General features: G+C 47.0%; 1 long non-coding RNA gene across 1 annotated transcript; it reads right to left on the bottom strand.

The window, feature by feature from the left end:
• Nucleotides 1-5,684: 5,684 nt before the first annotated feature.
• Nucleotides 5,685-9,816, bottom strand: LOC147979896 (uncharacterized). The gene is made up of 2 exons (XR_015619040.1): nucleotides 9,250-9,816; nucleotides 5,685-6,128 (listed from the first exon to the last, which is right to left on the bottom strand). It is a non-coding gene; the product is annotated as an uncharacterized LOC147979896 (long non-coding RNA).
• Nucleotides 9,817-11,748: the final 1,932 nt, after the last annotated feature.

The following is an 11,748-nucleotide window of genomic DNA, read 5'->3' as shown; positions in this document are numbered from 1 at the left end:
TCCAAGATTGATTTAAGGACAGGATACCACCAACTCAAGATTAAAAAGGAAGATATTCCTAAAACCGCGTTCACTACCGGGTACGGTCTTTATGAATATACCGTTATGTCCTTCGGCCTCACTAATGCCCCTGCTTTCTTCATGCATATGATGAACAAGGTGTTCATGGACTTCCTAGATAAATTTGTGGTGGTCTTCATCGATGACATACTCATATACTCAAAGGGTCAAGAGGAGCACAAAGGACACCTTAGAGCCATATTACAACGACTTCGCGACCATCAGTTGTACGCCAAATTCAGTAAATGTGAGTTTTGGCTCAAGCGAGTTGGATTTCTTGGGCATGTGCTGTCTGCAGAAGGTATAACTGTGGACCCGGGCAAAGTAAAGGACGTGCACGATTGGTTGGCACCCACGACAGTATCCCAAATCCGGAGTTCCCTTGGATTAGCTGGATACTACCGTCGTTTCATTGAAGGTTTCTCCTAGATTGCCAAACCAATGACGGAATTGCTCAAGAAAGATAAGAAATTTGAATGGACCGAAGATTGTGAGAAAAGTTTCAATGAGCTGAAAATCAGAATGACAACATCACCTGTGTTGACTGTTCCAGACATCTATCACGGCTTTGATGTGTACTGTGATGCCTCCAGACAAGGTCTTGGATGCGTACTTATGCAAGATGGCAAGGTGGTAGCATATGCATCTCGATAGCTATGACCCCACGAGGGAAACTATCCTACTCATGATCTGGAATTAGCCGCGGTGGTTCATGCTCTAAAAATTTGGAGGCACTGCCTCATTGGGAAGAGGTGCCAAATATTTACTGACCACAAAAGTATCAAGTACATATTTACTCAGCCAGATTTAAATCTCTGCCAACGAAGATGGCTTGAGTTAGTCAAGGACTATGATCTTGGAATAAATTACCACCCGGGTAAGGCCAACGTGGTTGCCGATGCACTCAGCCGAAAGCCTATCAGCCTGAATACTATAATGGAATCTTTGCCTCCTGAACTTCAAAAAGAGATTGCTCAGCTCAACCTGGTCATAGTTGGCACTGGTCTTGCTAATATCATAGAAGTTACTCCTACCCTCGAGGAAGAGATCCGCAAGGTCCAGCCACATGACACAGTCCTACAGAGACATGCCAGGCGTATGTTAGCAGGACAGACCTCAGATTTTTCTAAGGATCAACAAGGTACACTGCGATTCCATGGAAGTATTTGTGTACCCAGACAAGAAGATTTAAGGAAGAGAATACTATCAGAAGCACACGAATCTTCGTATTCTATTCACCCCGGAGGAACTAAAATGTACGAAGACCTTCGACAAATATTCTGGTGGGATGGGATGAAGAAAGACATTGCCTATTTTGTGGCCTGTTGCGACATATGCAACAAAGTGAAGGCAGAACACCAGAAACCAGCTGGACTCCTCCAACCGTTGCCCGTTCCACAATGGAAGTGGGATGATGTCTGCATGGATTTTTGTCACAAGGCTACCAAAGACTCAGTGAGGCAATAACGCAGTATGGGTCATTGTGGACACCTTAACCAAGGTAGCTCATTTTATTCCCATCAAAACCACATACCGAGCCGATCAGCTTGCTCAACTGTATGTGTCCAGAATAGTCAGTCTGCATGGAGTACCGCAAATAATCACTTCTGAACGGGGGTCACTCCTTCGCTTTTTGGTCACGTCTCCACCAAGCCTTGGGGACAACGCTAAAATATAGTACCACTTATCATCCTCAGACCATTGGGACAGACTAAGCATGTAAACCAAATACTCGAAGATATGCTTCGAGCATGTACCTTGTCCCAAGGACCTAAATGGGAAGACCGTCTGCCGTATGCCAAGTTCTCCTACAACAACAGCTTCCAGACCAGTCTAAAGATGTCACCTTATGAGGCTTTGATGGCCGTAAGTGCCGCACTCTGTTGAACTGGTCTCAAACTGGATATAACCGTATTCGGAACAGATCTCATGATGGAGTACCGCGAACAATCACTTCCGACCGGGGGTCACTTTTTACCTCCACTTTCTGGTCACGTCTCCACCAAGCCTTGGGGACAATGCTAAAATATAGTACCGCTTATCATCCTCAGACCGATGGATAGACTGAGCGTGTAAACCAAATAATCGAAGATATGTTTCGATCATGTGCCTTGGCCCAAGGACCTAAATGGGAAGACTGTTTGCCATATGCCGAGTTCTCCTACAACAACAGCTTCCAAACCAGTCTAAAGATGTCACCTTATGAGGCTTTGTATGGCCGTAAGTGCCGCACTCCGTTGAATTGGTCTCAAACTGGAGATAGCCGTATTTTCGGAACGGGTCTCATGATGCAACTTGAAAATCAAGTCAAGGAAATCCGAGACAGATTGCAATTGGCTAAATCTCGACAGAAGAGTTATTATGATGCAAAACACCGACAGATCAGTTTTGAACCTGGAGAACATGTATACCTCCGAGTCACTCCTATGAAGGGAGTCAAGAGATTCCAGACTCGCGGAAAATTGGCACCCAGGTTTATTGGTCCATTCCCAGCTATGTCCAAGGTGGGTACTGTTGCATATCAGTGGGAACTGCCCCCAGAATTGTCAGAAGTGTACAATGTGTTCCATGTCACATTTGAGGCGATGTATACCGCCGCCCGAGAAAAATACTGCTATGACAGAAATAGAGTTGGCTAAGGATTTAACATATGAAGAGAGACCGTTCAGAATTTTGGATGAGATGGAAAGGGTCACTCGTAGTAAAACAAGAAAGTTTTACAAGGTTCAGTGGGAGCATCACACAGAGGCAGAAGCCACTTGGGAACGAGAAGAATTTCCAAAGGCACATTATCTAGAATTGTTTTCCCAAGCAACCGAATCTCGAGGACGAGATTCATCCTAAGTGGGGGAGGTTTGTGACAGCCTGGTTTTTGCCCCCTCTTCTTTTTTTGATTTTATTTGGTTTTGATTTAAATTTGGAGTTTTGAATCTATTCAGTAGGACTCAAACACTTGGGCACTACCATGACTTCCACCCAAGTGACTCATTTCTCTCTCTAGTCATCATTTCTTCTCTGATAAACCTCAAAATAATATTATGAATATTTTTCTTAAATGAAAAATATTCATTTTCTCCTCTAAAACCCTAACCAGCCACTTGTGCTCCAAAGCAACCCTAGTTTTTTTTGCCCACAAAAATCTGAGAAAATCACAAATATTCTTTGAACCCTAGGACACCTTCCTGAGCAAAAATATTGCAGCACTTTTTGGAATATTTTTGCTAAAGAAAATGTTTTCTGTTCTGGACAGAAATGGTAGTTTCTACAACAACTACCATTTTACTTGCTCCAATGCTGCTGAATTTTCTTGTGCATCACCACCCTCCTAGATGATTGCTAACCTCCAAAGCTCAGCTCCCAACTCTTGGTATTTTGACCACAGTAAGCTCTCAAAGTTACTGTCCAGAAACTTACCTTGTAGTGAAACTTCATCTTACTGCATCTGAGCTCGGCTCCAAGCATTGGCTCTACCCAAAACACTAAGGACTACATGCCAGACATGAAATTGGGGCCGACCGTGGGTCTATGCCGAAGTTCACGCGGTGACCACGCGTGTGCACAGTGCCAACCCGCTAGTCGCCGCGCTCTGAGTGCCGCCGAGCGCTCTGTTCGGCGCGTGCTCGCTTCCCTGCCAGCCACACCTCGTCAAACCGTGTCACCATCTCCGTCACTACTCCCTTAACTCCCCTTGGTGCTCGCCAATGCTGGAGCTCGCCGTAGCGAGCACGGGCGCGGTCTGGCCAACCCAACAGTGCGCCGCACACTGTGTTCGTCGCCACTCCCTCGTTCCTGTGCTCGTCTCCGCCCGCTCACAGTGCCCGTGTGAGCTGCATGGCCTTCCCCCTCGCTCACTGACGCCATTCGTCACCGGGCGCAGTGTCCAGGTGTCTTCTGGCAGAGGCCGAACCCCTTGATACCTCTTGAGCACTGCGTTGGTTTTCCCTTGAAGAGGAAAGGGTGATGCAGCAAAGTAGCGTAAGTATTTCCCTCAGCTTTTGAGAACCAAGGTATCAATCCAGTAGGAGGCTACGCGCAAGCCCCTCGCACCTACACAAAACAAATAAATCCTCGCAACCAACGCGATAAGGGGTTGTCAATCCCTACACGGTCACTTACGAGAGTGAGATCTGATAGATATGATAAGATAATATTTTTGGTATTTTTATGATAAAGATGCAAAGTAAAATAAAAGCAAAGGAAATAACTAAGTGTTGGAAGATTAATATGATGAAGATAGACCCGGGGGCCATAGGTTTCACTAGTGGCTTCTCTCAAGAGCATAAGTATTTTACGGTGGGTGAACAAATTACTGTTGAGCAATTGACAGAACTGAGCATAGTTATGAGAATATCTAGGTATGATCATGTATATAGGCATCACGTCCGACACAAGTAGACCGACTCCTACCTGCATCTACTACTATTACTCCACACATCGACCGTTGTCCAGCATGCATCTAGAGTATTAAGTTCATAAGAATAGAGTAACGCTTTAAGCAAGATGACATGATGTAGAGGGATAAATTCATGCAATATGATAAAACCCCACCTTGTTATCCTCGATGTCAACAATACAATACGTGCCTTGCTGCCCCTACTGTCACTGGGAAAGGACACCGCAAGATTGAACCCAAAGCTAAGCACTTCTCCCATTGCATGAAAGATCAATCTAGTAGGCCAAACCAAACTGATAATTCGAAGAGACTTGCAAAGATAACCAATCATACATAAAAGAATTCAGAGAAGATTCAAATATTGTTCATAGATAAACTTGATCATAAACCCACAATTCATCGGTCTCAACAAACACACTACAAAAGAAGATTACATCGAATAGATCTCCACGAGAGAGGGGGAGAACATTGTATTGAGATCCAAAAAGAGAGAAGAAGCCATCTAGCTAATAACTATGGACCCGAAGGTCTGAGGTAAACTACTCACACATCATCGGAGAGGCTATGGTATTGATGTAGAAGCCCTCCCCGTGATCGATGCCCCCTCCGCCGGAGCTCCAGAACAGGCCCCAAAATGGGATCTCGTGGATACAGAAAGTTACGGCGGTGGAATTAGGGTTTTGGCTCCGTATCTGATCGTTTGGGGGTACGTAGGTATATATAGGAGGAAGGAGTACGTCGGTGGAGCAACAGGGGGCCCACGAGGGTGGAGGGCGCGCCTGGGGGGTAGGCGCGCCCCCCTACCTCGTGGCTTCCCTGTTGGTTGCTTGACATAGGGTCCAAGTCTCCTAGATCATGTTCGTTCTGAAAATCACGTTCCCGAAGGTTTTATTCCGTTTGGACTCCGTTTGATATTCTTTTTCTCCAAAACTCTCAAAATAGGCAAAAAAACAGCAATTCTGGGCTGGGCCTCCGGTTAATAGGTTAGTCCCAAAAATAATATAAAAGTGAATAATAAATCCCAATAATGTCCAAAACAGAAGATAATATAGCATGGAGCAATCAAAAATTATAGATACGTTGGAGACGTATCAAGCATCCCCAAGCTTAATTCCTGCTCGTCCTCGAGTAGGTAAATGATAAAAAACAGAATTTTTGATGCGGAATGCTACTAGGTATAATTTCAATGTAATTCTTCTTAATTGTGCCATGAATATTCAGATCCGAAAGATTCAAGATAAAACTTTAATATTGACATAAAAATTAATAATACTTCAAGCATACTGTGACGCCCTCGATTTGACCTTACACTAATCATACATGCAAATATGTACGATCAAGATCAAGGACTCACGGGAAGTTATCACAACACAACTCTAGACACAATTTAAAATAATACAAGCTTTATATTACAAGCCAGGGGCCTCGAGGGCTCGAATACATAAGCTCGAATACACAAGAGTCAGCGGAAGCAACAATATCTGAGTACAGACATAAGTTAAACAAGTCTGCCTTAAGAAGGCTAGCATAAAAGCAACAACGATCGAAAAGGCAAGGCCTCCTGCCTGGGAGCCTCCTAACTACTCCAAGTTGTCAGCGGCCGGCACGTAGTAGTAGGCATCCTCGGGGTAGTAGTAGTCATCAGTGGTGTCGTCTGGCTCCTGGGATCCGTCATCTGGTCGCAACAATCGGGTATGGGGAAAAAGAGGTAGCAAAGCAACAGTGAGTACTCATCCAAAGTACTCGCAAGACTTACATCAGATCTAAACTAAGTATGCATCTGTATCAAAGGAAATGGGTTGTATTTGTGGACTAAACTGCAGAATGCCAGAAAGAAGGGGAAATCCTAGCCTATCGAAGACTAGCATCTTCAAGCATCTTGCAGCATATAGAAGAGTATAGATCAACATAATGTAAAGTAGTAGTGTTATCAACCTCGGCCAGAGATCCTTTCTCGACTCCCTGCGAGAAAGCAATCCCAGAGCCATACTATCCATTTCTCATATCCATTTCTCATCACAATCCATTTCTCATCTCAAGTAACCAATTCTAGTTGTATCGATCAGGATACAACTCCAAGTGTCCGTTACCGTAGGACAGGCTATCGATAGATGTTTTTTCTTCCCTGCAGGGGTGCACCAACTTACCCACCACGCTCGATTAACTCCGGCCGGACACACTTTCCTGGGTCATGCCCAGCCTCGGCCAAACAATACGCCGCAACCCGACCTAGGCTTAATAGAGAGGTCAGCACGCCGGACTAAACCTATGCCCCCAGGGGTTTTGGGCCATCGCCCCGGGAACTCCTGCACATTGCGTGGGTGGCCGGTGAGCAGACCTAGCTACCTCCTTCAAAAAGGCAGGTGCTTACGCAATCCAACCCGGCGTGCGCCGCTCAGTCGCTGACGTCTATTAAGCTTCGGCTGATGTATACGATGCAGAACGCCCATACAATGCCCACGTGATGGTTAGTGCTATCAGGCCAAAGGCCCCTCGGATCAAATATCCAAATCGTAGTGGATTAGGAGCACGCGGTAACGAGCAGAGACTCATGATCGATGTGACCCCGTTGCCCCGTCTCGAGTACTTGCGGCAAGGGCTAAGAATGTCGGGCCACGCCTGGTAAGTATCTCGCGGGCACCTTCCAGGTCAACCCGACTCCACATCACTCGCTATTAAGCTCGCGCGGGTACTCCTCAGGGCCGACCCGTCTTTAGAAACATGGTTCAGTGTAAAGTCATAGTAACTATAGCAACTGTGTATCTAACACCAAGGGGAAAACCTGAGGAATCACCCTTGATGGATTCCACTCGATGTACTCATCAAGTTGAACGTAAGAGGAACCACACTCGAGGTTCACTCTTGAGGGGTTGCACGACATAGTCGTATCGGAAGTGGTTAAGGAGGAAATCACCCTCGATGACCACGACCGAACAGCTACACTACAGAGATCTCATCAGGAGTGATGTAAGAGGTTCCACCCTCGGCACTCGATGGTAACTCTGCAGAGTCATACAACTAGGGGGTGATGCGCGGTGTCGGGGCCTGGACATCGATCACGTGATCGAGTCATTGAACATAAAAGCGGGGCAACTGGGACAAGGTGGGGGTCACTGATGGATCACTAACCAACCTATACTAAGCAGTTTTAGGATAAGCAGGTAAGGTATGAAAGCAGGTAACAAAAACAAGCTATGCATCAGAGTAGGATCATACATAAAGCAGTAGCAGTTCTAATGCAAGCATGAGAGGAAAAGAAATGGGCGATATCGGAATGCTCAAGGGGGTTTGCTTGCCTAGTCGCTCAGACGAGAAGGAGGGGTCGTCGGTCATAGGGGCATCAGCATCGTCACGGGGTCTACCGAAGAGAAGAGGGGGGGGGAGAAACAGTAAATACATAACAAGCAAGTGCATAACAGGACAACAGGCGGAGCTAGACGTGTTCTAATGCGGTGCTATACGATACCGGTGAAAGGGGAAGTCAACCGGGAATATTTTCCCGGTTCTGGACCTGTGTCAGACAGATGAACGGAGGGGGAATGTTCCACGTTCAGATAGTTAGAGGCATCTGACAGGTAAACGGATCGCGTATTCGGATTCGTCTCGTCGTTCTGAGCAACTTTCATGTACAAAACTTTTTCATCCGAATTACGGATTATTTTCTATGATTTTTCAAAGATTTAAACAATATTTGATTCCACTCTCAGAACGAGACTGAAACGAGACGAGAATCAAATTGTAGGCTTCTTTCCTAAAAGCGGTGGTTCTCGCCTCCCCGTGCCCAAAGCGGGGTGGGCGACAGCGCTGCGGTTTTTTTCTTTATCGATCGGGTAGATCCATATGTTCTGAGGGGGGACAATTATTATTAAAAAGAAATTAAATAGCTAAAATGCTATGTGCACTCGGATCTGTGTACATAGGGGGTCCCAGTTGACCAGTCAACTTTTAACTGGTCAACAGGGGGTGGGGTCCCCCTGTCATTGAGACATCTGACTAAACTAACAGTTTTAATTAGTTAAATTAGGTAATTAGCCTAATTAAACAATATCAAACTAATTAATTATTAATTATTAATTATTTTATTTATTTTAATATAACTTTTTTTTGTTTTAGAACAAAGTAGTGGGGGGGGGGGGGGGGGGGCATAGGCCAGTGGCCCAGGAGGCCAATCGGGTCGGGCACAGCAGGAAAATGGGCGGGCGCAACCGCGCGAGGCCGGCCGGCCGAAGCTGTGCTTGGCAGCGGCAACGGCGGGAGCGGGGCTCCGGCGGGGGAGGACAGCGGGGAGCGGTGGCGGACGGACGCCGGACCCGGGCAGCGAGGCCGCGTGTGCGCAAGCGGGGCGACGTGGTCGGGCAGAGGCGGGTGGCCGGCGGCAGCGATGGCGGGTAGCAGCAGCAGCAGGCGCGAGCGGCGAGGCGAGTAGCCGGGCGGCAACCGCAACAGCTGGCGGCCAGCGCGACAGCGGGCGGGCTTACGGGAGGCCGTGGATGCGGGGAGCAGGAGCAGCGCGAGCGCATGGCTCGGGCGGCGAGCGCGGCAGCCAGCAAGGCGTCCAGGCACGCGCGGGCGCGGGCCAAGGGGGCGAGGACGACAGAGGTTGCAGCGGGCAGCAGCGGCATCGGGGAAGCGCAGGACTGCAGGCCAGCGTGCACGCGGGGCGAGGGGAGCAGGGCGCAGGGACTACGGGCAGCTACGGCGACAGACTGACGACGGTTAGCGGCGGCGTTCAACGGATATGTGTCTACGAGGCACATGAACGAGCAAGAGAAGGGCAAGGAGGACGAGGAGCTCACAAAGAGTGCGAGGGCGAGGTCGAGGAGGCTGGAAGAGGTCGAACGGCGACGAATCGACGGCGAGGTGCCGCGGCCGTGCGCGGAGAGGATGTCTCGTTGGCGGCGATGCGGCGCTCCCCCGCTTGAGCTGCTGCTTGGAATCGACGAGGATGAAGTGGGCAAAGCTCCTCGACGTCTTCACGTGGCTCGGGAGGACCGATGAGGAGGTGAGGGCGAGAGACGGCGTTGGGGCAGAGGGGATCCACCGCGGGAGAGTGAGGGGGCGAGATGGGGAAAGTGGGCGCTAGGGTTTGACACGGAGAGAGAGAGGAGGGGCTTGGGGTGCTCTTATCCATCCCCTCAATCGCGGGATGGACGACAGCGGCGGCATCAGCGGCCATGGCGGGGTGGACGCCCGCCACGACCCCCTCCCGTGAACAGGAAGAAGGGGATGGCACCAGTGGTGGGTTGGGCCTTCCGAGCCACTTGGGCCAAAGCCTAGTAGATTAGGTTGTTTTCCTTCCATTAGTATTTATTTACCTTTGTTTTTCTCCTTTGCTTGCATTTTAAATTAGATAGCAAAATGTTTCTTTTGCCCATGATATTTGGAAATTAAAACAAAGGCAATATTATGGAGTGGCTCACAAAGTTTGGGGACATTTGGAAAACTTTAAACATTTTTAGAAAATGAAAAGCTCAAGAAATTTGATGTTGATCCACTAAATAAATTTTCAGGGGCACTATGGGAATCCAAAAGAGGTTGGTTCCAACATGACCATGATCAAGTGAATTTATAGGATATTGTGAACATTTTAGATTTGACATCTGAAAACTTTTATTTTCGATTTTGTTTTAGATTTGAATTTGAATCGGTTTCGAACCAACATGAGTTTAACAACAGTAATCATGACGACGTGGCATCATTAGCAGGGAATTACTGTAGCTTAATTATCCGGGCATCACAATTCTCCTCCACTACAAGGAATCTCGTCCCGAGATTTAAGGGGTGGAGTAAGGGGGAAAGACTCGGAAAGGACGGAGCTCAACACAAGATAGGTACCTCAACATGGCACAGAGGCATCTCTTGAGTTGAATTTCAAGAAAGCCATCGAGAGCAAGGTAAGAAGGTGCAATAAGAAGCTTGAATCCGGGTAGGCAATCGTTCGTTGCCTGAAACAGAGGGTGAAAGGGGTTCAAAGCAATGGGAATAAGTACTGTGTCTGATACCAGAATAGATCACTAGGAAGGTGGTTCATGGTTTACATACGAAGCCAAGTGTAAGGATTTTTTTTTGGAAAACAGGGATTTACGGGAGAGTCAGGTTTCGATCCTGTGGAACTGTGGGTTATGGGCCCACCATGTGGGTTAAAAGCAGGAAGGCGCTAACATTATGCACGATCATGAAAGCAAGGCAGGTCAGAGGATAGCATGTCACTTATGTTGGCAACAACGTTGGAACCAAGGGCGAGGGACGAAGAGAACCATTTTCCTGCTCGTTAAGACGAGGCGGACCAATAGGCAAAGTTCTCGTCCATCGGTGGCTACCGGAATGTCATTAACAATAGTAACAAGCTCTTACTGACAGAGTTAGCACACCAAGGTGTTTACATAAGCAGGAAATTATCAGTGCTCGGATATTTAGGTTACAAGAAAGGTTGAACAAAACAATGGAAAGGAATGTGATTATACCCGAGTATCAAGAGTATATCTTTCCCATCCATGATAGGACAACAAGTAGATAACTAATTAGGTAAAGGGGCGAGGGAATTCATGAAGTTACCCATACAACGGTGTTTGGATAAATGATCAAGAAACATTTAGCATTATGCTTCCAATGTTCTTGTTGATGTTTGAGTACCACAGTCATGCTTCGGGATAGCATTGACATGGTCATCAGGTAAAGGTCGGACCTTGGATTCACAATGGATCCATCGGGAATTTCTAGAACATCTCATGAAATTTTTATCAAGAAATAGATGGGGATGTGGCCGATGGGTTTAGCTGCAATCCATCGACATGTCAAAAAGGATGTAATTCCAAAATTATATGAACAAGTTTATGTTCGGGAAAAGGCAAGAATGTTGTCGATGATAACATAAATCATCGAGGGGAAGGATTGTATTTCTCATCATGAATTCGATTGATATCCTGGAAAAGCTCAGAATGTTGATGATGATCACGACACATTTGTCGAGAGATTTCATGAAGATGTAATCGATCGGCGATGACATCCAATCAAAGGAATGATGAATCGAAAGGTTATTGGAACCATGGGTACGACAAAAACTCGAAATTAAGCTTGTTGTTCAAGGCGAAATGATAAGATGAGGAAGATCGGCGTAAGCTTAGCTCATCGTCGGAAGTTGCTCCGGGCATAAGGACCAGGTAGCACAATTAAAAGTTGACACGATAAAAAAATTGTCGATCAGGCTAGGAATGATGTGATGGGGTATAAAGCTTCCCAGTATCAAGTACTAGGTGTAATGCCAGAAGGTAAATCGGAGTAGAGGTTGGACGGGG

Source organism: Triticum urartu, chromosome 3A (genome assembly GCF_056163025.1).
Source record: "Triticum urartu cultivar PI428250 chromosome 3A, HENAU_Tu73, whole genome shotgun sequence".
In the NCBI taxonomy this organism is placed as follows: domain Eukaryota; kingdom Viridiplantae; phylum Streptophyta; class Magnoliopsida; order Poales; family Poaceae; genus Triticum; species Triticum urartu.
Note: the sequence above shows the minus strand (reverse complement) of the source record. Positions and strands in the feature narration are given on the sequence as shown.